Source organism: Eriocheir sinensis, chromosome 22 (genome assembly GCF_024679095.1).
Source record: "Eriocheir sinensis breed Jianghai 21 chromosome 22, ASM2467909v1, whole genome shotgun sequence".
NCBI classification, from domain to species: Eukaryota; Metazoa; Arthropoda; class Malacostraca; order Decapoda; family Varunidae; genus Eriocheir; species Eriocheir sinensis.
Genome location: NC_066530.1, coordinates 12,129,909 through 12,156,025, shown reverse-complemented (window position 1 = coordinate 12,156,025; position 26,117 = coordinate 12,129,909). Strand labels below are relative to the sequence as shown.

The following is a 26,117-nucleotide window of genomic DNA, read 5'->3' as shown; positions in this document are numbered from 1 at the left end:
ACAGAGAACCAGCCGGAGAGATGAAATTAGAACCTTTGTCGCAGCAGGAAACTAACATCAGACAGATAATCAGGTGGACAGATGAACTTAAAACCTTTGCCGGTGCAGGAAGGAGTACACTAATATCAGACAGACAACCAAGTGAAGAGGAGTTAGAACCTTTGCCGGAGAAGGAAGGTGTACACTAATATCAGACAGGAGCAGCGAGTAGCGGGCTTTTTTTTTATTATTGTTTCCTTTTTTTGTGCCCTTGAGCTGTCTCCTTTATTGTAAAAAAAAAAAAAAAGACAGAGTAAGGTAGAAAACGTCGAGAAAGCCTTGGATCTGTATTGATGTAGTAATTACTGGTAGGAATGATGATACTATGTTATGTGATGTGTTTTGGGCGTTGGCTGGTCTGGGTCTGGGAATTGGTGCGTACATCTTAGGAAACTCCTCGAGGTGATTAGATTAAGACGGTGAGAATTGGTGAACAAACAACATTCTCTCTTTACTTTATGATGCTAATGAAAGTGTACTGAGAAAACTTAGCTTATGGGATGCTGGGTTGCCTATACCTTAAAAATAGAGGCGCTATGGGAAGAAGATATTGAGAAGCGACTCCATAAAAGATATAAAGTATTCTAGCGATGTTGGGTTTTATAAGTCTTAATAAAACTGCAAATCAACGTTAATACTGTCTATACCTTAAATACAGAGGCGCTAAGGGGAAAGAAATATTAAAAAAACGCTGAAATATATAATGATAACTGTTCTAACGATCTTGGGTCTTATATTTCACAGCAGTCATGATAAGCCTGTAAATCAACGTCAATGCCACTGATGTCGGATTCGAAACCTCTCTAAATCGGATCAGAAGCCATTTTTCCGTCCACCTGTAATCAGACTAGGAAATCAAAGTAATTATCGGCGCTGTATAGACAAAATATTCCACTACGGCTTCGGTCACAGAACATTTTTCATGCCTCAGTAATTAGAATGTCGGAGCAGCGTCATCAGCGGCCGACTGTTTGATGGCGCCTTCATAACGGGTTCACTATTAGCTTGCTGGACTTTACAACGAGCTATGAGGGCTATTATGTGGAATTAAAACACTATATTTCCTCATGCATTCACTATCCTCACTCCCTATTTGTCAACACCTTTAAAAAATATGCTTTAACACGTATTCTAATTGTCGTAAACCTTATTCAGTCCTTATATCAATACTTTTACTCATTTTCTCTTATATTCGTATCCTTAAGGCATTCAATCTCTTCTAGTACTTCTCTATTAGTCTTTGTTAATATTCAAGTAGCATCTGATTTTACACGTTTTATAAAGGCATTCAAGTTCAATCATCCCTTGTTTCGACATCTTTACTATTTTTCTCATATAACCGTATTTTTAAAGCAGTCAATCTCCTCTATTATTCTATTAGTTATCTATTAGTATCTGCTTTTACACGTATTCTACTTGCCTTAAACCTCATTCAGTCTTTCAGTGTCTTTCAATATCTTTAGTAATATCTTCTTATATCCGTCTTTTTATAAGCATTCAATTTTCTCCATTAGTCGTAAGACCTTTAAGAATCTTCATCCGTACCTTTAAAGCATTCAATCTTCTTCTCGCTTAGTCTTAAAACATTCATAAACTTTATATTCTTACTCTTATGGCATTCAATATCCTTCTCTTCAGTCTTCCTACCTTTATGAACTCCCTACCTCTCAAGCATTCAGTCTCTCTCTCTCTTGATCTTAAAACCTCCGCGAACTTTTTATCTCAACTCTCAAGGCAATTAATCGTCTTCTCTCTTAGGCGTAACAGTTTTGAGACTTCTCTATTCGCACTCTCAAAGCATTCAATCTCTTTCTCTCGTAGTCTGAAACTTTAATGAATTTCTGCCAATTCTTCTGTTTCTCTTCAACTATTTCTTCTTTTCGTATTCTCAAGACATTCATTCTTTTTTTCTCTCATTTTTTACACTTTTATCAGATTCTGCTTCTTCTCGCATTCTCAAAGCATTCAATCATTCCTTCTCTTAGTCTTAACGTCTTTATGAATTTCTCTTTCCACGCGTATTCTCAAAACCTTCAATCTCCATCTCTCTTAGGTCGGTATTCCCTATAATTATAAGACACTTGGCTCCTCACATCAGTTATTTCTAAAGGTCAAAGAGGGGGTCAGTCGGGTTCTCATGAGTGCTTCTTCAGGTTCATGGTACAGAAGAAGGGTCAGACTACAGCCAGGGTCATAAAACTACTCCTGGAAATCCCCAAAACTCCTACGAAACCCTTGTCAAATATGTGTTCTTGGGCGGCGAAATGTTTTATAATACAACTCTTACTCTCAGCCCCTTAACCCCCTCTTTCTCATTTTCTCGCTTCCTTTCCTTCCTTCCCCTCATTCTCTTCCTCTCCCTTCCCTCCCCTCCCCCTCTTTCTCATTTTCTCCCTCCCTTCCCTTCCTTCCCCTCATTCCCTTCCTCTCCCTTCTTCCCTCTCCCCCTCTTTCTCATTTTCTCCCTCCCTTTCCTTCCTTCCCCTCATTCTTAAAGAGATTCTGCTTCTACACATGTTTTCCTGAAAGGCTCTGAAATTCCCTCTCCGCTATAATTAACACAGATGACGCAACACCATCTCCCCTCACCACAAGCGTTCTAGAAGTCTTTTAATATTCTTTTACTAAGCATCAAAACCTTTACTTGCTTTACACTTAATTTAAAAAGTGATAAGACACTGAATTTCCGCTTTCAAGGTATCTAACACCCTACAATTATTTTCTCAACCACATGTATTAAAGAGGCTTTGAATCCCCTTTCTAAGCTTTAAAACTTTACTTTCGTCACACTTGATTATGCAGAGGGGGTTATGATACTGAATTTTCGCACAAAAGGTATTCAACTCCCTATAATTATCTTCTCGTGTTAATACAGAAGGCGACATGACACTTAATTTTCTCACTTAAGGCATTCAATTCCCTACATCTTCTTAACGCTACATATGAGGTCTTAAATATTCCCTTTCCACGCATCAAAACCTTTATCTACTTCAAGGTCATTTAATAAAGGTGACATGGCACTGAATTTCTGGACTAAAGGTATTCAACAACTTGTAATTATCCTTTCAAACCGCGTGCATTGTAGAGGTTTTTAATTCCCTTTCCGAGTATCGAAACTTTTATTTATTTCCCGGTTGATTAATTATGAAGGCGACACGACGCTGCATCTCGTCATTAAAGGCATTCGATTCCATACATCTTTTCAGCACTAACTTTCTGCTTCAACACGTATTATCGAGGTATTAAATTCCTTTTCTAAGTATCGGAACTGTTGCCTACTTCCAATAAAAGCAATATGACACTGAATTTCACTAAAGGCATTCGATTCCATACATCTTTTCAACACTAACTTTCTGCATCAACACGTATTATCGAGGTATTAAATTCCTTTTCAAAGTATCGGAACTGTTGCCTACTGCCAATAAAGGCAATATGACACTAAATTTTACTAAAGGCATTCGATTCCATAAATCTTTTCAGCACTAAAATTATGTAACGACACGCACGGAAGAGGCTTTAAATTCCTTCTCTGAGTATCAAATCTTTACCTTCTTCAGAGCCAAGTCATATAAAAGGCGACACGACACAATTTCCTCACTAGAGGCATTCAACTCCCTACATCTTCTCAGCATTAAATTTCTGCTTTAAGACGCATTCTAGAGGTCTTAAATTCCCTGTTAAAGAATTAAAACCTTTACTTACTTCACAATTAATCAATAAAGAAGGTGTTGTGAGACTGAACGTCGTCACTAAAGGCATTCAGTTCCCTAAATCATTTCAACACTAAATTTTTGCTATCACGTGTATTATAGAGGCTTCAAATTCCCTTTCTAAGTATCGAAACCTTTATTTATTTCACAGTTGATTAATAAAGATGGCATGGAACTAAATCTCCTTACAAAAGATATTCAACTCCCTACTTCTCATTAACATCAAATTTTGCTACCAGACACAATACAGAGGCGGTGGCTGAGCAGATAGCAGGACGGCCCTGCATTCAGGAGGACGCGAGTTCAATCCCCGACCGGTGCCACCAAGGTGGGATTTTTCAGCTGCCGCCGAGTGGCTTAAAACTACCGACATGCTGTCCAGAAGACCACCTATCAACCCGGACTCTAGATTCTAGGATTAAAGATGAGCTCCGGGAGGACAGCTTGAGCCAATGCAAGATGGCGCCATTATGAACACTCGCCTGCGCCAGAACGGGCTGGGCCGACCATCAGGACCCACCGGGAAGAAGCCTTGGACCGACCATCAGGATCCACCGGGAAGAAGCCTACCAACACAATAGGCCAAGACGTAAAAAAAAATATAAAAAAATAAAAATAAAAATCTTTACCTTCTTCAAAGTCAATTAATAAAGGTGACATGACATTGAATCTCCTCACTAAAGGCCATCAGCTCCCTGCGTCTCCTTAGCACCTTCCCCGGGTTGTCACAAGAACACGCCAGCAGGCCCGGCCAACACTCCCCGCTTCCTCCGTCGCCCAGGTGGCAGCGCCGCCCCCTAACAGCGGCAGCCGAGCGTCTCACGAAGGCTCGCGACTCACTGGGCTGAGCGACAACAGTCCGCGGAATTCACCAATTTTTTACTTTATATTTTCGTTATTTCGTCGTGAATTTTCGAGTTGCTTTTCGCTTCCACTTTATTTTCCTTTTACAGTTTGTCTTTATATTTTTATTGAATTTTGCTTCCCCACCTTTTTTTATTATCTTGTACTAACGGGGAGTATATGCCAGGGGGAGCGTCGCTTCACTCACTCGCCGCCTCCACCTTCGACAGTCCCGCCGAGCAAACCTCCACGCAGCTGCCCTTTCCGTTCCAAACCCCTCTAAGGATCAATTACGTTGCCCCATTAATGAGTTACGTGGGCGTCCCTTTGGTCTCCTCCACTCATGGTTGTCTCGCACAGTAACAGCTTCATAACAACTCCCGTCGCCCAGCCTTACAGGGACGCCATTTTTTAATTTCTTTACATCAGAGGAGACAGTGCAAGGGAGTAAAAAAAAGTGAACAATAATGAAAAAATAGAAGCCCGCTACTTACTGCTCCTAAACACATACATAGCAAACACGTGGGAGGACTAAGGTTAAGGGCGTGCCAGCCTGTCTTTAGAGTGTGGCACGTCCAACGGAGGGAAGGACTAGTCAGGAGGAGGAAAAGAAGGATACAGCTCGGGGTGGTTGAGTGCACTGCGGTACTCATCCAGACATGCCTGCCCTTATAACAATGTAGTTGCTCATATTTTCCTTTATTTGACGTAATTATAATTTAATCACTTCTTCGTGTGTATATATTTTTGCAACTCCGTCATTATTTCTATTTCCAGATTGCCTTTGTGTCTAATCAAATCTTACTTCCTCCTTTCTTAATTACCTTATGATTCTCAAATTTTTGCTGTATATTATTTTCAATTTTTCGTCTTTTCTTTTCTCGCTTCCCGGTCTTTATTTCTTTTTCCGGATTGTCTCTGTGACCTCAATTCAATTTAAATATTCCTTTTCTTTGCTCTTGTGCGCCTTGCCCAGATTTTGCTTTACATATCGTGGCTTTTCGGTTTTCAATATAACTTTCCCTTTTGTTTGATCTTCCCATCTGGACTGTTTTTTTAATCTATTTTTACGTTCTCCTTCGTTAACTCTTTTTCATCTCCTCACCACTTTCCCCCCCGAAACAATATCGACGGAAAGCTTGACCCAATTTTACTTTACTATGCGTGGAATTTTGACTTTCTAGGGAGCCGTTTTGCTTTCATCCATCTCTGGGTAGTCTTTGATTTCCTTATTTTTCAACTTATAAATCTAGTGCTCGTATGTTTGGCTTTATATGTCCATTTTTCCTTTCCTTTACTCTTCTTCGTTTCTTCACTACTTCCCCAAATTATCAACATTCAATTAGTTTCTTTTTGTTATTTCCTCCTAATATTTTTATAGTCTATTTTTTCTTGCTTTCCTTTCCCTGTTGTCTTATTGATATCTCTTACGTCCTTTCCTTCATGTCTTTTAATTTATAGTTCCTTAAGCCCATATTTAATTTCCTTCACATGTATTTTTTAATTAGTGTTTCTTTAGGTCCCTTTGCTCCTTCCTTCACCTGATCTTTAATTAATGATTCTTCAGTCCTCTTTTTAACTTTACTTCCCTGTTATTATCCGAATTTTCTTTGTCATGTTTTCCTTTCCAACCTTGTTTTTCTATACATATCAATAGTTTTTTCCTCTCCTTCCAATGATTTATATTTAGTATTCTTTAACTCCTTTCCTTTCTCTACCTTTTATTTGTGCTTCCTTAAGTCCGTATTTCGTTTCCTTCCTATGTTTTTTTCATCAACATTTCTTTAAATCCATTTTCCCTTCCTTCCCCTACTCTATATATTCATTTTTTTTCTCCACTCTTTCCTCTGCTTTTATTATTATTCTTTAAATAATTTCCTTCCTCTGTTTTTTTTATTTATATTTCCTTCAGTTCATATTTCGTTTCCCTCCTCTGTTTTTATCAACATTTCGTTATGTCCTTTTTTCCCTTCCATCCCTTGCTTTATATATTCATTTGTTTCTCCATTTCTTCCCACGTTTTTATCAATATTCTTCCTTTCTCTGTCTATTTATTTATATTTTGCTCAGTCTATACTTCGTTTCCTTCGCCTCCTTCTTTTTTTAACTTTTCTTTCAAATCCATTTTTTCCCCTTTCGTTCTCCTGCTCTGTCATATTCACTCTCCTTTCCTACAAATGTTTCTTTTATTAACATTTCTTCAAGTTCACTGCTTACTGTGTTTATCATTTATATTTCTAAACTCCATATTTCCTTACTTCCCCTTTTTTCATCAGCATTTCTTTACGTCATTTTTTTTTCTTTCCTTGTTCTGTTTTTTAACATTTATTTGTTTCTCCATTTATTTCTCTGCTTGTATTATTATTCTCTAAAGCCTTTCCTTTCTCTTTTTTATTTAAATTTTCTTTAGTTTATTTTTCGTTTCCGTCACCTGCTTATTTATCAACATTTCTTTGAGTCCTCTTTATTATTTCTTCTTTTTTTTTTACTCTATTTTTGCTCCTTCACTTTCCATGTTTTTTTTTAATGATATCTTTTTGTTTATATTTCTGTAACTCACTATTTCACTATTTTATATCATTCTTTCTTTGTTTCCCTTGACCTTTTGTATTAGTAACATTTTTTAAAGTCCTACTTTATTCTCTCCCTTGTTTTTCATTAATACTTCTTTGTTCTCTCCATTCTCTGTGTTTAAACTGTATTTCCTTAAGTCCATATATCTTTTCCATCACTTCCTTTTTATTAGCATTTCTGTACGTTCTTTTTCTCCCTTTCGTTCACTTGCTTTTCATTTAATATTTCTATAACTCCTTTCTTTTCTGTCTTTTTATATATATTTCCTTAAGTTCATATATCTTTTCCATCACTTCCTTTTTATCAATATTTCTTTACGCCCTTTTCCTCTCCTTTGTTCCTCTGCTTTTCATATTTACCTTCCTTTCCTACCCATGTTTTTCTATTAATATTTCTATAACTCCCTTTTTTCTGTCTTTTTATATATATTTCATTAAATCTCTATTTCCTCTCCTTCACCTTCATTTTATCAACATTTCTTTACGTCCCTTTTCTCCCTCTCGTTCCTCTGCTTTTCATGTTTACCTTCCTTTCCTACCCATGTTTTCTATTAATATTTCTATAACTCCTTTCTTTTCTCAGTCTTTTTATATACATTTCCTTAATTTCATACTTTCTTTCCTTCACCTCCATGTTATCAACATTTCTTTACGTCCTTTTTCCGTTTCCTTCACCTGCTTTTCATATTTATCCTCCTTTCCTACCCATGTTTTCTATTAACATTTCTATAACTCCTTTCTTTTCTCTGTCTTTTTATATATATTTCCTTAAGTCCATATTTCCTCTCCTTCACCTCCATTTTATCAACATTTCTTTACGTCCTTTTTTCCGTTTCCTTCCCCCGCTTCGTAAAGGTAAAACTCGCAGGTGATGAATCGTACCCGAGCAGCGGCGCCCCTCGAGAGCTACGTCGTTAATATTTTCGGGAATTACTTGAGGATGTCGCGCGCAATTTACATTCTCTTATTTCTTGCAGGGGAAACACGCCGTAATGACCCGTAATTACCTGTGCCATAAAGGTGAAGGTTTGGCTTGTTAAGAGTGCAGAGACGAATGATATGTTAGGGAGAGAGAGAGAGAGAGAGAGAGAGAGAGAGAGAATAAAGAAATACACAGCGTAAAAGAATAGTAGGAAAATATATATGATTGATGTGCTTACTGTTCTTATTTATGTCTCTCTGTCTCTTTCTCTAGTTCCGTGTTACCTGGAAAGAAAAAGATACTGAAATAAGTAATGATAATAATAATAATAATAATAATAATAATAATAATAATAATAATAATAATAATAATAATAATAATAATAATAATAATAATAATAAAACTTGTATCAAAATTTATGTATGTTTGAATGTAATTACTGATTTATTTCATCTCTCTCTCTCTCTCTCTCTCTCTCTCTCTCTCTCTCTCTCTCTCTCTCTCTCTCTCTCTCTCTCTCTCTCTCTCTCTCTCTCTCCTTTTTCACATGTCAGTTTATTTAGTATAGCAATTAAGATACCGGAAGAGGAGGAGGAGGAGGAGGATTAGGAGGAGGAGGAGGAGGAGGAGGAAGAGGAGGAGGAGGAGGAGGAGGAGGAGGAGGAGGAGGAGGAAGAACCTCACGAATAAAAGATAACTCACAGGAAGATTCCATTAGAGAGAGACGCAGTGCTTATTAAATCTGTATCTTCTCAACTGTCACACTCGACTTGTTTCCTTCCTTCCTTCCTTCCTTCCTTCCTTCCCTTGCTTTCTTTCCTACCTTCATTATATCTCTAATTTACATTCTCTTCTACTCTGAACTCTTGCATTTTCTCCTTTACTTCTCTCATTCCTTGCTTCTTTTTATTCTTTCTTTTCTTCCACCGTTTTTAATTTTGTTCCTTTCTTTAATTATTTCCCTGATTATCTTCTTCATCTACCTCTGTCATTGATATTACTCCTTTCCTCTTCTCTCTTTCTTTCTTTCCTTGTTTCTTTCGTTCTTTCTCGCTGTTTTCCGATTTCAATTTATCCTTCCTTTCTTTCTTTCTTTATGTCTTTCTTCATAGTCTAAAAAGTCTACGGATTCAGCATTTCACATTTCACTTACTCACTGCTCTGTTTTCTCTGTCTATCTCTTTGTGTGTCTGTCTTTCTACTTTTTCCTCTTTGTTTTTCTCTTTACCAGTGTTTCTCTTCCTTTCTTTCTTTTCACAACCTACAAATTCCTTTTCTTTCCTTTCCTTCCCTTATTTCCTATCTTTATCTGTTGCAGCATACCACAATCCCCTTCTTCTTTTTTCACTTCCTTCTCGTTATCTTCTTTTCTTCTTTTCCTTCGTTCATCTCTCTCTCTCTCTCTCTCTCTCTCTCTCTCTCTCTCTCTCTCTCTCTCTCTCTCTCTCTCTCTCTCTCTCTCTCTCTCTCTCCCTGATCCTTCTTAACCTAATTCTTTTGCCTTCCTCTTTCCACCTTCTCTTCATTACATTTATCTCCTTTACCGTCTGTTTCATCACTCCTCGGTCATTCTCCATTCCATTTGTTTCTCTGTCTTTTCTATACACTCCTTTTCTTTCCCATTCCTTTCCTCATTTTTCTTATATTCCTTTTATCTCTCCTTCCTTTTCTTCCATTCTTGTCATTTCTGCTTTACTATATTCCTCCCTTTTCCCTCCCTTCCTTCTACCTTTTCTTCCTTCCCCTTCATTTCCCTCTCCCTGCTCCATATCTCTCCTTATCTTGCCTTCCTTCCCCTCGTTGTCCTCCCTTCGTTCCTCTCCCTTCTTCGCTTCTCTTCCTCACCTCCTCCATTTTCTTTCTGCCTCTTCTATACCCTCCTTTCTTTTCCATTTCTTTCCTCATCTTTCTCTTCCATTCTTTATCTCCCCCCTTCCATTCCATCCATTCTTTTCCTTCCTTTTCTACCCTAGCGTTCTTTTTTTCATTATTGTTTCTTTTTTTGCCCTTGAGCTGCTTCCTCTGCTGTGAAAAAAATATCCCTCTTTTTCTTTCCTATCCTACGTTCTATCTTCCCTCCTTCATTTCCATCCCCCAGCACCATATCTATCCTTATCTTCCCTCTTTCCCTTCCTTCCCTCCCTTCCCTCACCTCCCTCCAGAGAACACAGACCCCTAACGACCCTTCCTTCTCTATTTTCTTTTCTCCCTTTCCCTCATTTCATTTTCCCCTTCTCCATATCTCTCCTTATCTTGCCCTCCTTCCCTTCCTTCCTCCTCCCTTCCTTCCCTCTCTTCCCTCGCCTCCCTCCAGAGAACACAGACCCCTTACGACCCTTCCTTCCCTATCTACTTTTCTCCCTTCCCCTCATTTCATTTTCCCCTCCTCCATATCTCTCCTTATCTTGCCCTCCTTCCCTTCCTTCCCTCCCTTCCCTCACCTCCCTCCAGAGAACACAGACCCCTTACGACCCTTCCTTCCCTATCTTCTTTTCTCCCTTCCCCTCATTTCATTTTCCCCTCCTCCATATCTATCCTTATCTTGCCCTCCTTCCCTTCCTTCCTCCTCCCTTCCTTCCCTCTCCCTCCCTCCCCTCCCTCCAGAGAACACGCCCTTACGACACACACACGGCAGTAAGGGCGAGCAATACGAGCCTTGCCTATATCCGGGTCGCGTTGTGGAGACTTTCAATGGTTAAACGGGGGCTCAGTTAAGGGCCTGTAGGGGCTTGTATACACGGGAAGGGCTGGTAAGAGGATTTTTTAAAACTTTTTTCTTACATTTTCATGAGGTTGAATTTTGATATTTTCTGATTTTGTTGTTTTTTTGGCGGCGTTTTGGATTTTTTTTTTCTTTTCCTTTTCATGGTGTTGGGAATTTTTTCTTTTACTCTTTTTTTTGGTTAGATTTAGTTTTGATCTTTTCTCAATTTCTTTTACTTTGTTGTGTCATGGATTCCTTTTTCTTTTCTTTTTTTCTTTTCCTTTTCGTGGTGTTAGGGATTTTTTTCTCTCTTATTTTTTGGAGGTTTGATTTAGTTTTGATCTTTTCTCACTTTTTCTTTGTCGTGTTATGGATTTCTTTTTCCTTTTCTTTCCATATTGCTGATTATTATTTTTTTTATTCTAGTTTTTTTAATAGTTTCGGTTTTATTTTTATTTTTTCCATGTTTTTTTCCTTAGTGTTTAGATCTTGTTCTGACTTTTCTTCCTTTACTTTTCTTTTTTTATTGGTGCCTAGTTTGTATTTTGATAAGCTTTAATTTTTTCCTTTTCCTTTTTCTTTGTCGTCATACTTTTTTTCTATTTTTCCTGTTATTTCTTGCTCTATTAATCTCCTTTTTATCATCTATATTTTTCTGTTTTCTATTACGTATATCTCAATGTTATTTCAATATCGTTTTCCATTTTGTTATTTCCATATTGCCTTGACTTCTTCGCTTCTATTTTTAAACTTAATATTCTCTGTATTTTTCGCACTTTTCAGGTCAAGTTCACATTTGTTTCAGTTCTCTTCCCTTTTTCTTGGTATTTTGATATTTCTTACATAAATTTCTCTCCTTCTCCTTTGTTTGCTTTTCCACTTATTTATCTCGTTTCTCCTCCCCCTCTCTCTCCCTCCCACCTTCTCCTTCCTTCCTTTCCTCCATTTTCTCCGTTTATGTACCTCCTCTATCTCTCTCCCTCCCTACCTATCTTTCTCCCTCCCTCCCTCCCTACCTACCTGGTCTCCGTTCTCCCTCCTTCCTTCCCTCCATCATGTTCCTTTCCCTCCTCCATCGATCTCTCTCACCTCTCTCTCTCTCTCTCTCTCTCTCTCTCTCTCTCTCTCTCTCTCTCTCTCTCTCTCTCTCTCTCTCTCTCTCTCTCTCTCTCTCTCTCTCTCTCTCTCTCTCTCTCTCTCTCTCTCTCTTCTTATTTTCTTTTTTCTCTTTCGCATTTTAATTTCCTCTTTCCTTTTCTTTCTTTTCTCATTTTAATTTTCTTTCTTTCCCTCCCATTTCCTCCTCCGACTCCTTTTCTTATATTTTCTCTCCTTCCCGTTCTCCTTTCTTCCCCGTGGTCTATTTTATCAAGTACGACAGTTAGGACTAATAAAATTTGTCTTTTAAATTCCTTTCTTTCCTCGTTTCCTTCTTCCCCTCTTATTTCCCCTTTCTCTTTCCTTCTTTCCTCCCATTTTATGTTCTTATTATTCCTCTTTTCGTTCCTTTCTTATATCTTCATGGTTCCTTGTTTCTCCTTCTCTCTTTCCCTTTAGTGCGTTTCTTATTCCTCTTTTGTTTCCCTTTTTCTCTTCTTTTATTTCTTTTGCTTCAATTTAGCGAAGTCAACGATTGGGTTTCAAATGAGGATATGAAACTTCGACTTGATCTCTCTCTCTCTCTCTCTCTCTCTCTCTCTCTCTCTCTCTCTCTCTCTCTCTCTCTCTCTCTCTCTCTCTCTCTCTCTCTCTCTCTCTCTCTCTCTCTCTCTCTCTCTCTCTCTCTCTCTCTCTCTCTCTCTCTCTCTCTCTCTCTCTCTCTCTCTCTCTCTCTCTCTCTCTCTCTCTCTCTCGGTCTCACTCTGATGGACAATTCGGTTCGGCTAATTGAAAAGACCGATATTATAGAGAAGAGAGCGTGTGTGGCGTCGCAGTGCAGGTGTGTGTGTGTGTGTGTGTGTGTGTGTGTGTGTGTGTGTGTGTGTGTGTGTGTGTGTGTGTGTGTGTGTGTGTGTGTGTGTGTGTGTGTGTGTGTGTGTGTTGGCGACGGCACTATTTTTTTTTCTCTCACTCTTTTTCTCCTTTGTTATTCGTGGAAATGCGAGGGCCGAGAAGGGGGGAGGGGAGGAAGAGGAAGAGGAGGAGGAAGAGGAGGAGGAGGAGGAGGAGGAGGAGGAATGATAGAGACAAAAGCTGGCCTATATATGAGAGAGAGAGAGAGAGAGAGACAAACAGACAGACAGACAGACATGCAGACAGATATAGAGACAGCCACTACCAGCCACACCAACAGATACCTAACCAACAAAACATTAACCACACACACATTAAAAAAAAAAATCACAGACACACACAGAATCACACACAGACAGGAAAGAAAAAGGCTCTGTCATCTCCCCTCAAAGGCTCGGAGAACCCTTGGAAGCGGAGCGGAGGAGAGTTACCAAACGTCCCGCTGACCAACTTCTGAACCAGCCACAAAAAGCTTCCTAATGACCCTTTAGCGGCCACTGAGCGCCTGAGAGCTGGATGTGACTAAAGCTGAACGGGAACAAGGAGGCAGGGAGGCAGGGATGAGGAGAAGCGCCATCAGAGATAGGAAGGCAGAAAGCAGGGGAAGGTCAGAGAAGTCGGGGCACTAACAAAATACAGGGAGAGACGGACTAGACCGGTATTAGGACAGCAGGGAGGGACAGGGAGGAGAAAGAGAGCTAGCTAAGGACATGGAGAGAACTACAATGGTAAGGCAGGGAGACAAGGGAGGCGCAGGGAGGAAAGGGAGCGGTAACTGGAATAGAGGGAGAGAAAGAAGGGGATGATAACAAGAAGACAGGGGGACAAGGAGGAACAGAGAACAGTAACAGGGAGGTAGGGAAGAAAAGAAAGCAATAGAGGTGATGATTAAAGACAGATAAGAAAATAGTGAGTTATGGAGAAGAAAAGCTAAGCGAAAACAAGAGATACAAAACGGTGACAAGGAGGAACATAGAGCAGTAACAGGGAGGTAGGGAAGAGAAGAAAGCAATAGAGGTGATAACTTGTGACAGGGAGAAGAGCCAGGCAAGAAAATGGTGAGTTATTGAGAAGAAAAGCTAAGAGAAAACAAGAGATACAAAACGCTGACAGAGAGGTAAAGGAAGAGCAGAGAGAGAGGGGGCACTAACCAAAGACAGGGAGGAACATAGAAAGAACAGATAAGGGGTAAAAGGCAAGATAAAGAAAGAGGTGATAGAGAGAGAGAGAGAGAGATGGAAGGGTAGGAATAAAAGGAGGAACAAACAGAAAAGGGAAAAGAAAAAGAGAGAAAGACAAACAGGGACATGGACGTTAGGGAAAAGAAGGGAGGCAGGGAAAAGAAGAAAGGGGAAGGGAGGTTGACAGATAAATGGCCGAGGTGTTAAAGTGAAGGGAGAAAATGCCAGAGAAGCGACAGGAAGAGAGGAAAGAGGGAGGTAAGGAGGGAAGGAAGGGAGGGGGAAGAGGAGGAAATGGGGCAGGTAGGATAAGGAGGAGGAGGAGGAGGAAATTGAGGGAGGCAAGGAAGGGCCTCTAGGAGAAATGGAGAAGGAAATAGGACTTGAAAGGGGGAGGAAGAGAGGGAGAGAGAGAGGGAGGGAGGGAAAGAGGGAGAGAGGGAGAGAGGAGAGACGTTGGTTATATCAGGAATACAGATGAGAGGTGGAGAGAGAGAGATTAGACAGAAAAAATAAAAGGAATGGAAGAAGGAAGGAAGGAAAGAAAGAAGAAAGGAAATTATGGAGAGAAAATAAAAAAAAAAAAAGGAAAGAGAAACAAAGGAGAGAGAGAGAAAGGAAGGAAGGAGAAAAATATATATGAGAGAGAGGGAAGAGAGAGAGACTGAGAAAAGAGGGAGGTAGAGAAAATAAAATAAAGAAAGGAATCAAGGGAAGGGAGAGAAGGAAGTGAGGAAGGGAAGGAAGGAAGGAATGTTGATGTGAAGAAGAAAAGAAGGAAGGAACGATATAGGGAGGATGGACGCAGTAAAGGACTAAAGGAAGAAAGAAAAAGGATAATAAATTCTGAACGCTTCATCTAAACTTCCCTTCCCTTCCTCTTCCCCTTCCTCCTTCCTCTTCCCTCTTAGATCCTCCTTCAAGTCCTCCTCCTCTTCACCTCCATCTCCGGGCTCCTCCTCCTCCTCCTTCTTCTTCCTTAAGACAAACGTGCCGAATTCTCTCCCTTCTTTCTTCTTTTTTTCCCTTCATCTCCCTCATCTTTCACTTCCTCCCTTCATATCTCCCTTTCTCTACTTTTCTCCAACTCTCCCTTCTCCTTCTTTCTCCTTTCCTCTCTTTTCTATCTCCCTCGTTTGTCACTTCTTTTCTTCCTCTTTTCTTTCTACTCAAATTTCTTTCCTCTTTCTCTCTCTTCATTCCTCTCCTCTTATCTCCCTTCCTTTACGTTCTTTCCTTACCCTCTCTCTTCCTTCCCTTGCCCCTTACTCCCCTTCCTTCCCTTTCCTTACCTTTGCCAAATTCATTGAAGATAACAACATAAGTTCAGAGTTCCAGCACGGTTTTACATATAAGCGAATCTGTTTAACTAATTTACTGGACTTCTTTTGCGGTAAATATGGAAACTAAGACAATAATATTTAAAGTGGTGTTTTCTATCTAGATTTTCATAATGCTTTGGACAAATTCACATACAAGCGTCTCCTTAGATTGCGTGAATAGGAGTCTTTTTGCAGTCTGATTTTCCGTGTTTTCATGCTTCAATTCATCTTTCTCTTCTTTATCTTCGGCCTCTAACTCCTCCTTTTCCTTTTCCTTTTCCTCCTTTCTCTATTTACTCTATTTTTAGCTACTTCCTACGTAGTCTCCTCCTCCTCCTCTTCCTTTCTCCATTCCTCCTCTTTTTAACAATCTCTAAATACTCTTCGGAATCCTCCATCTCCTCCTAATCCTCCTCCTCCTTTCTCCTTTCTCTATTCACCCTTTTTGTAACCTCCTTCTCTTTACTCTCCAGTTTCTTAAGACCCTCTCATCCTCCTCCTCTTTCTCTTCATACTAGTCCTCCTTCTCCTCCTCTGCCTCCTCGTCCTGCTCAGCTCTCTCCTCATTGGCTGGCCGGCTGACGCACCGCCTTGCTTCGGCCAATCAGAGCTCGAGCCCGCCTTGCACTGCTATTGTTGGAGTCGATCTTAATGCCAAGTCGATTCACCGGACCGTTCGAGAGGGAAGGGGACAAAAATAAAGGCGAGTCTGCTAGTTCTATTTCCAGCGTTTCCTGCCTTTATATTTCTCTCTCTCTCTCTCTCTCTCTCTCTCTCTCTCTCTCTCTCTCTCTCTCTCTCTCTCTCTCTCTCTCTCTCTCTCTCTCTCTCTCTCTCTCTCTCTCTCTCTCTCTCTCTCTCTCTCTCTCTCTCTCTCTCTCTCTCTCTCTTCTTTTTCTTTTGCTTGCTGTTCCTTTGTTTCTCCTTTCCCTAATTATTATCTCCCTTTTCTATCTCCATCTCTTTCCTCTCATTAATTTTTTTCCGTATCTCCCTTCTTCCATCCCTTCTTTTTTTCTTCTTTTGTTTCCTTTTCTTATTTCTCCTTTCCCTTATTCCCATCCCCTTTTCTTTTTCCCTTTCTTTCCTGTCTTTAATTTCTCCCGTATCTACCTTCTTCTTCCCTCCTCTCACTTCCTTTCCCTTCTCTCCCATCCCTCTTCCATTTCTTGTTTCTCCTTTCCCTATTTTCCATCTCCTTTTTCGTTCTCCCTTTCTCTCCTTTCATTAATTTCTTCCGTATCATCCTTCCCCCTTTCCCTCACTTCCTTTCCCTTCTCTCCCATCCCTTTCCTTTTCTCGTTTCTCCCTTCCCTACTTCCCTTCCCATATCCATTTTCTCTCTTCTTTTCTTTCCTTTCACTAATTTCTTCCCATATATTTCCTCCCTTCACTTCCTTTCCTTCCTCTCCCATCCCACTTCCTTTTCTCCCTTTTCCTCACTTCCCTCCCTCATCTTCCTTCTCCCTTTCCTGCTTCCTCTTCCTTCCCTCCCTTTTCCTTCGGTTCTTTAAAGGTCTTGGTTTCTCTGTTGTCTTGGTCAGTTTTCTGTTGTTTTCTTTCCGTCCGCGTCGCGAGGTGGAGAAAAATAGTGATGGTTCCTCTTTCTTATTCTTTCTTTCTTAGTTTCTTTCTTTTGTTTTGTTTTTCTCGTCTTTGTTTGGACTTGGAATGTGTGTGCGCGTGGGAGGGGGGGGGGGAAGGGGGGGCAGGGAGGGGGTTGTGTGGTGTGTGTGTGTGTGTGTGTGTGTGTGTGTGTGTGTGTGTGTGTGTGTGTGTGTGTGTGTGTGTGTGTGTGTGTGTGTGTGTGTGTGTGTGTGTGTGTGTGTTTTCTGTGCCTTGTTGTTCCTCTAATTATTTTTCCTGTCCCTTCTTTCCCTTCTTCTCATTCCTCTCATTTCCCCTCTTCACCTTCCCCTCTTCATCTTCCTCTCCCACATTCTCATTCTGTCTGTCTCTTTGTCTCCCTGTTTGTGTCAGTCTGAGTCTGTGTTTGTTTAGCTTGTCCGTCATTTGTCTATCTCTGTTTCTCTTTGTTTTATGTGTCTCAGTCTCTCTCTCTCTCTCTCTCTCTCTCTCTCTCTCTCTCTCTCTCTCTCTCTCTCTCTCTCTCTCTCTCTCTCTCTCTCTCTCTCTCTCTCTCTCTCTCTCTCTCTCTCTCTCTCTCTCTCTCTCTCTCTCTCATATACGTTACAGCTAAGCCAACATGTCCTCTCTCTCTCCCTCTTTCCCACTCTCTCATTAATCACACCCTACATCGTGTTCCTCCCCTCTCTCCCTTCCTTCCCTCCCCTCCCTCTCCCCCTCTCATCGTTCATTTTGTCTCCCTTTTCCTCTCTCTCTCTCTCTCTCTCTCTCTCTCTCTCTCTCTCTCTCTCTCTCTCTCTCTCTCTCTCTCTCTCTCTCTCTGTACTCTTCTTTCCTCTCCTTCTTTCTCTTTCTCCTTTCTTGCTCTCGTATTTCCTCCCGTCTCTAAATTCTTTCCTTTTCTTATATCTATCTTTCTTTCCCCTCACTTCGCAGGAATCATCAACTTCAAATACCGCATCGACCTTTACTTCGCGACTACAAGAAGCGTAAACTGAGCATAGGTACCGAAGTGCTTTGAAATGTTCGGCAGGCACAAAGCGACCGTCAGGCAGGGTACGGCTATAGAGCTGGCAACCTCGTAATGAGACAATATGTTTTCTGTTGCCTGTCTTTCCATGTTTCCTTCTCTTCCTTCTCTCTTCCTTTTCTCTCTATTATTCATTCTCTTCTCTCTCACTTCCCTCTCTCATCTTCCTTCCCCCTTTCCTCCCTCCCCTTCCTTTCCTCCATTTCCCTTCAAAACTAATAATTTGCCATTGCATTCTCCCCTTCCCCATTTTTTCCCCTCCCTTCTCATTCCCCTCTTTCATCCCCCTCCTTCCCTCTTCCCCTTCCCTCTTTCCCTTCTTCTACCCTTCCCATCATTCCCCTCTTTCCTCTCCCTCCTTCCCTCTTCCCCTTTCCTCTTTCCCTTCTTCTACCCTTCCCATCATTCCCCTCTTTCCTCTCCCTCCTTCCCTATTCCCTTTCTCTTTTCCTTTCCATCCTACTCCCCTTTTTCTCCCCTCAACCCCTTTTTCCCCCTTCTTATCATTCCCCTCTTTCATCCCTCTCCTTCCCTCTTTCCCTTCTTCTACCCTTCCCATCATTCCTCTCTTTCTTCTCCCTCCTTCCTTATTCCCTTTCTTCTTTCCTTTCCATCCTACTCCCCTTATTTCCCCTCATCCCCTTCTTCCCCCCTCAGCCTTCCTCTCTTTCATCCCCCTCCTTTCCTCTTTCCCTTCTTCCCCCCTTCTCCTTATTCCCCTCTTTCCTCTCCCTCTTTCCTTATTCCCTTTTCTTCTTTCCTTTCCATCCTACTCCCTTTTTTCCCCGCATTCCCTTCCCCTTTTCATCTTCTCCCCTATTCTCATTCCACCTCTCTTTCCCCTCCTTTTATTTCCCCTTCCTTTTTACCTTCTGCTTCTCCCCCCTTCTCATTCTCATTCCCTGCTTTCCCTCCCTTTCTCAATCCCCTCTTTATATTCCCTTTCTCCCCCTTTTTATTCCCCTATCCTCCCCCTCCTCCCATTCTCATTCCCCTCTTTCCCTCCCCTCCTCCCCTTCTCATTCCCCCTCTTTACATTCCCTTCTTCCCCCTTCTTATTCCCCTCTCCCTCCCCTCCTCCCCTTCTCATTCCCCTCTTTCCCTTCCCTCCTCCCCTTCTCATTCCCCCTTTTTACATTCCCTTCTTCCCCCTTCTTATTCCCCTCTCCCTCCCCTCCTCCCCTTCTCATTCCCCTCTTTTCCTCCCCTCGTAAGCCAATACTCTGTTTACTGGTATCTCCCCTTTGCCCTTTTTTCCTCCTCTCCCTTTCCCTTGTAAACTATTAAATTGTCTTTACTGTTTTAACCCTTCCTCCCCTCTTTTTTTTTTTCCTCCGTATCCCTTCAGTCCCTTCCTCTCCTCTTTTTTTTTTTGCTTTATCTCGCTTCCCTTACTTTTTTTTTGCCTCATTTCCTTCCTCTTGCTTCCTCTCCTCTTCTCTCCCTTCCTCTCCTCTTTTTTTTTCCTTTGCTACATCTCTCTTCCCTTGCTCTTTTTTTTTTGTTTAATTTCCTTTCTCTTGCTTCCTCTCCTCTTCTCTTTCTTCCTTTCCTCTTTTTTTACTTCATTTCCTTTCTACCCCTTTTTTCTCCTTTTTTCCTTTCCTCTGTGTTTCTCTTCTCTCCCTTCCTTTCCTCTTTTTTTTCTGTTTCATCTCTTTTCTCTCTTTTCCTCTTCTCTCGCTTCCTTTCCTCTTTTTTTTTGCTTCATTTACTTTCTCTCCCTTATTTTCTTCATTTTTTCCTTTCCTCTCGCTTTCTCTTCTCTTCTCTCCCTTGATTTCCTCTTTTTTTTCTGCTTTATCTCCTTTCTCTCCTTTCGTACTTTATTCTTTCCTCTCGCTTTCTCTCCACTTCTCTCCATTTATTTCCTCTTTATTTCTTTTATTCTTCTTATTTCTCCCTTCCTCTCCTCTTATCTCCCTCTTTTTTTTTCCTTTTCTACTCGTTCTTCTCTCTCCTTGTTGTTACTTCTCTTCTTTTCCTTTTTCTTCCTCTACTCTCTTTTTTCCTTCCTCTCCAGTTCTCTCCCTTCTTCCTCTCCTATCTCTTCTCTCTCAAGTCTCTCATTCTTCTCCCTTCTCTTTTCCTTATCCTCTTTCCTCTTCTTCTGCTATTTTTCCTTTCTTCTTCCCTCTCCTTTGTCTGCTAATCCGTTTTCTTCCGTATCTTCTTATAAAGAATAAACGAAAGATCTGTTTACACCTTCTCTTCCCGACACAAAGGATCCAACACCACACTGTCCGCTGTTTATGGTGTGGCGGAGGGAGGAGTTATGAAGGGACTTAGAGATTATAGATGAAATAGACTCTCTTTCTTTTTCTTTGTTTTATTCACTATTCAATTCTTTAGATGCTTCGTGTGGGATTGCTTTGTGTTTCTGATTATTCGTTTCTTTAAGTCCAGGGTTCGTATATTTCTTTTTTCCTCCGTTCCATTTTCTTTAATATTACTTGTCTTGAAAATATGCGAATCTTCTCTTTTTTTAGGTTATTTCCACTATTTTATTCGTTATTTTTTTCTGTGTCTGAGTTGCTTTTTATCTTCAGTCCATCGCTCATGTAATATTTTTTTCTGTTCATTTTTCTTAATATTGCTTGTCTTGAAAATATGCGAATCTACTTTCTTTTTCTAGTTTATTTTTTCTATTTTATTCCTTAATTTTTCTTTGTCTGATTTTGTTTTTCTCTGATATTCTTGGTTTTTATTTTCAGTCTATCGCTCACGTAATATTTTTCCTCTGTTCATTTTTCTTAATATTACTTGCCTTGAAAATATGCGAATCTACTTTCTTTTTCTAGTTTATTTTTACTATTTTATTCCTTAATTTTTCTTTGTCTGATTTTGTTTTTCTCTGATATTCTTGCTTTATAATTTCAGTCCATCGCTCATATGATATTTTTCCTCTGTTCATTTTTCTTAATATTACTTGTCTTGAAAATATGCGAATTCCCTCTTTTTCTAGTTTATTTCCACTATTTCATTCCTTATTTTTTCTGTGTCTGAGTTTGTGTCTCTTGAATTCTCTGGTTTCTTTCAGTCGAGAGTTCATATTATATTTTTTTTCTCTGTTCACTTTTCCTAATGTTGTTATTTCTCTTCTTTCCACTTTTCTTCCTCTACTATCTTTTCTCCTTCCTCTCCTGTTCTCTCCCTTTCTCTCTACTTTCTTCCTCTCCTCTCTCTTCTCTCGCAAGTCTCTTAAGAGCCGATATACTAGTGTTTCAACCATTAACTCTGGAAGAAATTCAAGACAGAAAAAAATATATCACAACAATATGGAAGAGAAGGCAAAAGAAAATTGAACAAAACTAGAAGACACAACAACGCCAATCAACAACGCCAATCAACAACCAAGAATCAAGAAGACATCCTAAGTGGGAGCCGTTACAAAGACAATCCCACGCCTATTACTGAGCTGGACCGGTGACTTGTCTTATTTGTCTTTTATTTCTCCTCTCTCCCTTGTCTGTCCCTTCCTCTCCGCCTCTGTCCCTTCCTCTATTTATTCCCAACTCTCTTTTCTCTCCTTATATGTTGGTCTCTCTCCTTTCCTCTACCTTTTCCCAACTCTCCATTTTTCTCTCCCTTCCGCTACTTATCCCCTACTCTCTTTTCTCTCCCTACATAGCCGTCTCTCTCCTTTCCTCTACCTTTTCCCAACTCTCCATTTTTATCTCCCTTCCTCTACTTATCCCCTACTCTCTTTTCTCTCCCTAAATGTCCGTCTCTCTCCTTTCCTCTACCTTTTCCCCAACTCTCCCTTTTTCTCTCCCTTCCTCTCCGCCTCTCTCCCTTCCTCTACTTATTCCCTACTCTCTTTTCTCTCCCTAAATGTCCGTCTCTCTCCTTTCCTCTACTTTTTCCCAGGATCCTAACTCTCCATTTTCTCTCCCTTTCTTTCGTTCTCTCTCCCTTCCTCTATTTCTTCCCCTACTCTCTCTTCTTTCTCCCTTACAATCACGTTTTGCAAATTAGAATATCAGCCATTATATTTTTCCATTCTAGGTCATCCCCATAAGCTTGCTGCATTGGGTAAGTCCTTCATACTTCTTCATACTTCGCTTCCTGTGTGTCGCTATATTTCTCTCGGTCTGGGTCTGGTGTATCGTGGGAGGTTCAGCCTTTGCAACAGCACCACTACTTTCTGATGCTTTATTTCATGTCAAGTTACATTTTTCTTTTCCTTCGTTTTCTTGCACTTCAATTTTGTGTGAGGGTGTCTTTTCTTGCTCTCTCTTTCGTTTTCCAAAGTTCATAGCAAAAATAAAGATAGACATGGATAAAGTGCCCCTAGTCTCTCATCTTCCTTCTCCTTTTTCTTCCTTTTCTTATTCATCTACAAGCTTCCTTCAAATCCTGATCTTCCTACTTCTCCTCCTTCTTTTCCTCATTATCTTCTTTCTCCTCCTCCTTTCATCTCTCCCCTATTTTTCTGGCTGCTTCGATAATCCTCTTCCTCCTTCTTCCATGGTGTTGTTGAAAAATGGCAATCCTGTTATCTCCCCTTCACTCCGTCTCGCAGCGGCAAAGAGGATTTAAAACTATAGATAAAACAAATACTATAGATACAGCAACAGACATAGAGAGAAAGAGAGCGACATAGAAGATAGATTGAGAAGAGATGTGAGGTGCGTAAGGGGTGGGTAAGGGAGAGTGAGCGTCGGTGAGGAAGGGTGAATGATGGGTAAGGAAGGGTGAAGGGTGAATGAGAAATATATAGAGATGGAACAGGGTGAGAAAGGGTGAATGAAGGGCAAGGAAGGGTGAAGGAGAAATATATGTAGATGGAACAGGGTGGGTAAGGGGTGGATGAGGAATGGATAAGGGTGAATAAAGGGTGTGTACGAAAGGGTGAAGGGTGAGTGAGAAATATATGAAGATGGGTAAGGGTGGGGAAAGGGTGGATAAGGGTGAGTGAGGAAGGGTGAAGGGTGAGAGGAAAATGAAGAGGGGTGAGAGAGGGTGATGGAGTGGCCAGCGTCAGGGTGTGGGTGAGGGGGGGGGGGGGGCTGGTGGTCGGCTCAGTGAGTGAAATCGACCTTAAAACTTAATCTCTTCGCCGGAAAATTTCGCTAATGGAAGAGATGAAGGCAGGGCGGAAGATAGCCGTCCCCTCCTCCTCCTCCTCCTCCTCCTCCTCTTCCTCCTCCTCCTCCTTCTCTTCCTTTTCCACTTCCTTTTCCTCTTCCTCTTCCACTCCTCATCCTCTTTCCGTTTCCTCTCCTTTGCTTCTTCTTCTTCTTACACTCTTCCTCCTCCTCTTCCTTTTCCTCTTCCTCTTCCTCTCCTCCTCCTTTTTCCTTTTCCTCTTCCTCTACCTCCTCTTCTTCTTCCTCCTCCTCTTGATTTTCCTCTTTCTATTCCTCCTTCTCCTCCTCCTTCCTCCTCCTCCTTCTCTTCCTTTTCCACTTCCTCTTCCTCTTCCTCTCCCTCTTCCTCTCCTCCTCTTTCCTTTTCCTCTTCCTCCGCTTCCTTTTCTTTTTCCTCCTCCTCTTGATTTTCCTCTTTCTATTCCTCCTCCTCCTCCTCCTCCTACTCCTTCCTCTTCCTTTTCCCCTTTCTCCTCTTCCTATTCTTCCTCCTCCTGATCCTTCTCCTCTTCTTTTCATTACCCTACTCCTCTTTCTCCTCCTCCTATGTTCCTTTTCTTCTCTCTCTTCTTTCCTCTTTTGCTTTCTTTACCGACATCAAATCCTTCTCCTCCTTCTCCTTCTCCTTCTTCCATTTCCTTTTATTCCCCTTTCTTTCCTTTTCCTTTTCCTCTCCTTCTCTTCTCTTTTGCTTTCTCATCTTTCTCCCCTCCCACCAGCTCCTCTTCCTCCTCCTCCTCTTCCTCCTCCTCCTCCTCCAGTCTCTTACCCTTGCCCCGGAAAGGTTGCCAACTCGGGACAAAAAAAGTTCCAATAATGAAGAGGTAGAGACGGAGGGAAACAGTAAACACAGACTTCTGAAACACAACCAAAAGCCCCTCTGAGCCTCCCCTGCCGCCCCCTGCCGCCCCCTGCCTCTCCCTACCGCTCCCTGTCGCTCTCTCTGCATCCCCAAATCCCTTCTTAACCGCCCCCGCCGCCGCCGCCATCACCACCACCACCACCACCACCATCAGAACCTTCATCCTCTTCCAGTTCTCCTCCTCCTCCTCCTCCTCCTCCTCCTCGTCCTACTTTTCTTCTTCATCTCCCTGGACTTCTTTCTTCTCTTCCTTTCTTCTTCCTCTCCTTCCTCCTCTTCCTCCTTCATCTTCTCTACTTCGGCTTTTTGCTATTTTTGTTTCTCTTCTTCTTCCTCCTCCTCCTCCTTCATCTTCTCTACTTCGGCTATTTGCTATTTTTGTTTCTCTTCTTCTTCCTCTTCTTCTTCCTCCTCCTCCTCCTTTATCTTCTCTACTTCGGCTATTTGCTATTTTTGTTTCTCATCTTCTTCCTCTTCTTCTTCCTCCTCTTCCTTCTCCTTCTCCATCTTCTCTTCCTTGTCTATTTGTTACTTCCTTTTCTCATTTAAATCGAGCTCTTCCTCCTCCTCTTCCTCCTCTTTCTTATTTTTCTCTTCTTCGTCTCCCTCTTCTTCCTCTCTTCCTCCTCCTCCTCTTCCTCGCCCCCTGTAACTCTTCCTCATCTTCATCTTCCTCTTCCTTCTTATTTTTTTTATCATCTTTTTCTTCATCCATATAATTCCTCATTACAATCCTCATCTTTTTCCTTCTTCTTCCTCTCTTTATCATTTTCCTACTTCTCTTCCCCTATGTTTTCTGCTTAATATTTTCCTTCCTTCTCGTTCTCTCCTCTTTTCCATAACTACTAAAAGTTCTCCTCCTTCTCGGACTAATCTCTCTTCTTCTTCTTTTTCTTCTTCCCTTTTCTTCTCTTTTTTCTCCTCCTCCTGTTATCTTCTTTCCCTCTTCCTCTCTTTCATTCATTTTCATCATTCTCGTCTGTACCCTTCTCTTCTTCCTCTTCCCCCTCCTCCTCCTTCTCGGACTAATCTTCCTTCTTCCTTTTCTTCCTTTTTCTTCTCTTTTTCCTCCTCCTCCTGTCATCTTCTTTCCCTCTTCCTCTCATTCATTTTCATCATTCTCGTCTGTACCCTCCTCTTCTTCCTCTTCCCTCTCCTCCTCCTCCTCCTCCTCCTCCTCTTACCCATGTTCCTCCTCCTTCAACTCCACCACCACCGCCACTACATCGTCTAAGTCACCACTCCTCCTCCTCCTCCTCCTCCTCCTCCTCTTCCTCCTCCTGTAAAGTCAGAGAAAATATATTGGAGTGGAGAAACAGCGGTGGAATTGTCCCTAGAATTTTATGTTTCTCTCTTTCGTTCTCTCTCTCTCTCTCTCTCTCTCTCTCTCTCTCTCTCTCTCTCTCTCTCTCTCTCTCTCTCTCTCTCTCTCTCTCTCTCTCTGTTTGGAGTTTGTTAATGAAAGACAGTAAAGTGAGCAAGATATTGTGTTGAAAGAGAGAGAGAGTACGTGTTTGTTTTTGCTTGAGTAGGAATTTATGTGTGTGTGTGTGTGTGTGTGTGTGTGTGTGTGTGTGTGTGTGTGTGTGTGTGTGTGTGTGTGTGTGTGTGTGTGTGTGTGTGTGTGTGTGTGTGTGTGTGTGTGTGTGTGTGTGTGTGTGTGTGTGTGTGTGTGTGTGTGTGTGTGTGTGTGTTTGTTTTGTTTCTACAGTGTATCTCTAACTGAGTCTCATCGTATTGTTGACTCTCTCTCTCTCTCTCTCTCTCTCTCTCTCTCTCTCTCTCTCTCTCTCTCTCTCTCTCTCTCTCTCTCTCTCTCTCTCTCTCTCTCTCTCTCTTTCAGTGTCGTTAAGTGTAGTGTATTGACTCTCTCTCTCTCTCTCTCTCTCTCTCTCTCTCTCTCTCTCTCTCTCTCTCTCTCTCTCTCTCTCTCTCTCTCTCTCTCTCTCTCTCTCTCTCTCTCTCGTTGTATCGTTAGCAGCGTTGCCAATTCTCCTGAAACACGACCGAACATGCACCACTTGATACACAGCTAAACACTGCATCAGGAGAGAGAGAGATTCTTTCGTCAAGTGAGGGAGGGAGTTTCCTCGCTAAAAGTAGCCAATTTCTATTCCTCTTCAATCGTTTCTGTCTTCATAAAACAGATATGAGATTTATTTTTCTTTTCGTTTTCTTTTTCTCTTCTTTCTCCACACCTTTCTTTCGTCCCTCTGTGTTTTCATTTTCTTTTTTCTT

At 41.3% G+C, this 26,117-nt stretch overlaps 1 protein-coding gene across 2 annotated transcripts in view; it reads right to left on the bottom strand.

The window, feature by feature from the left end:
* Window positions 1-8,345, bottom strand: part of LOC127002069 (follistatin-related protein 5-like) — an 85,376-nt gene extending 77,031 nt beyond the window's left edge. For both annotated transcript variants that reach the window (XM_050867512.1, XM_050867514.1), the window contains exon 1: window positions 8,326-8,345. The gene's annotated coding sequence lies outside the window, so the exon portion shown is untranslated. The remainder of the gene's footprint in view (window positions 1-8,325) is intronic.
* Between the last annotated feature and the right edge of the window lie 17,772 nt (window positions 8,346-26,117).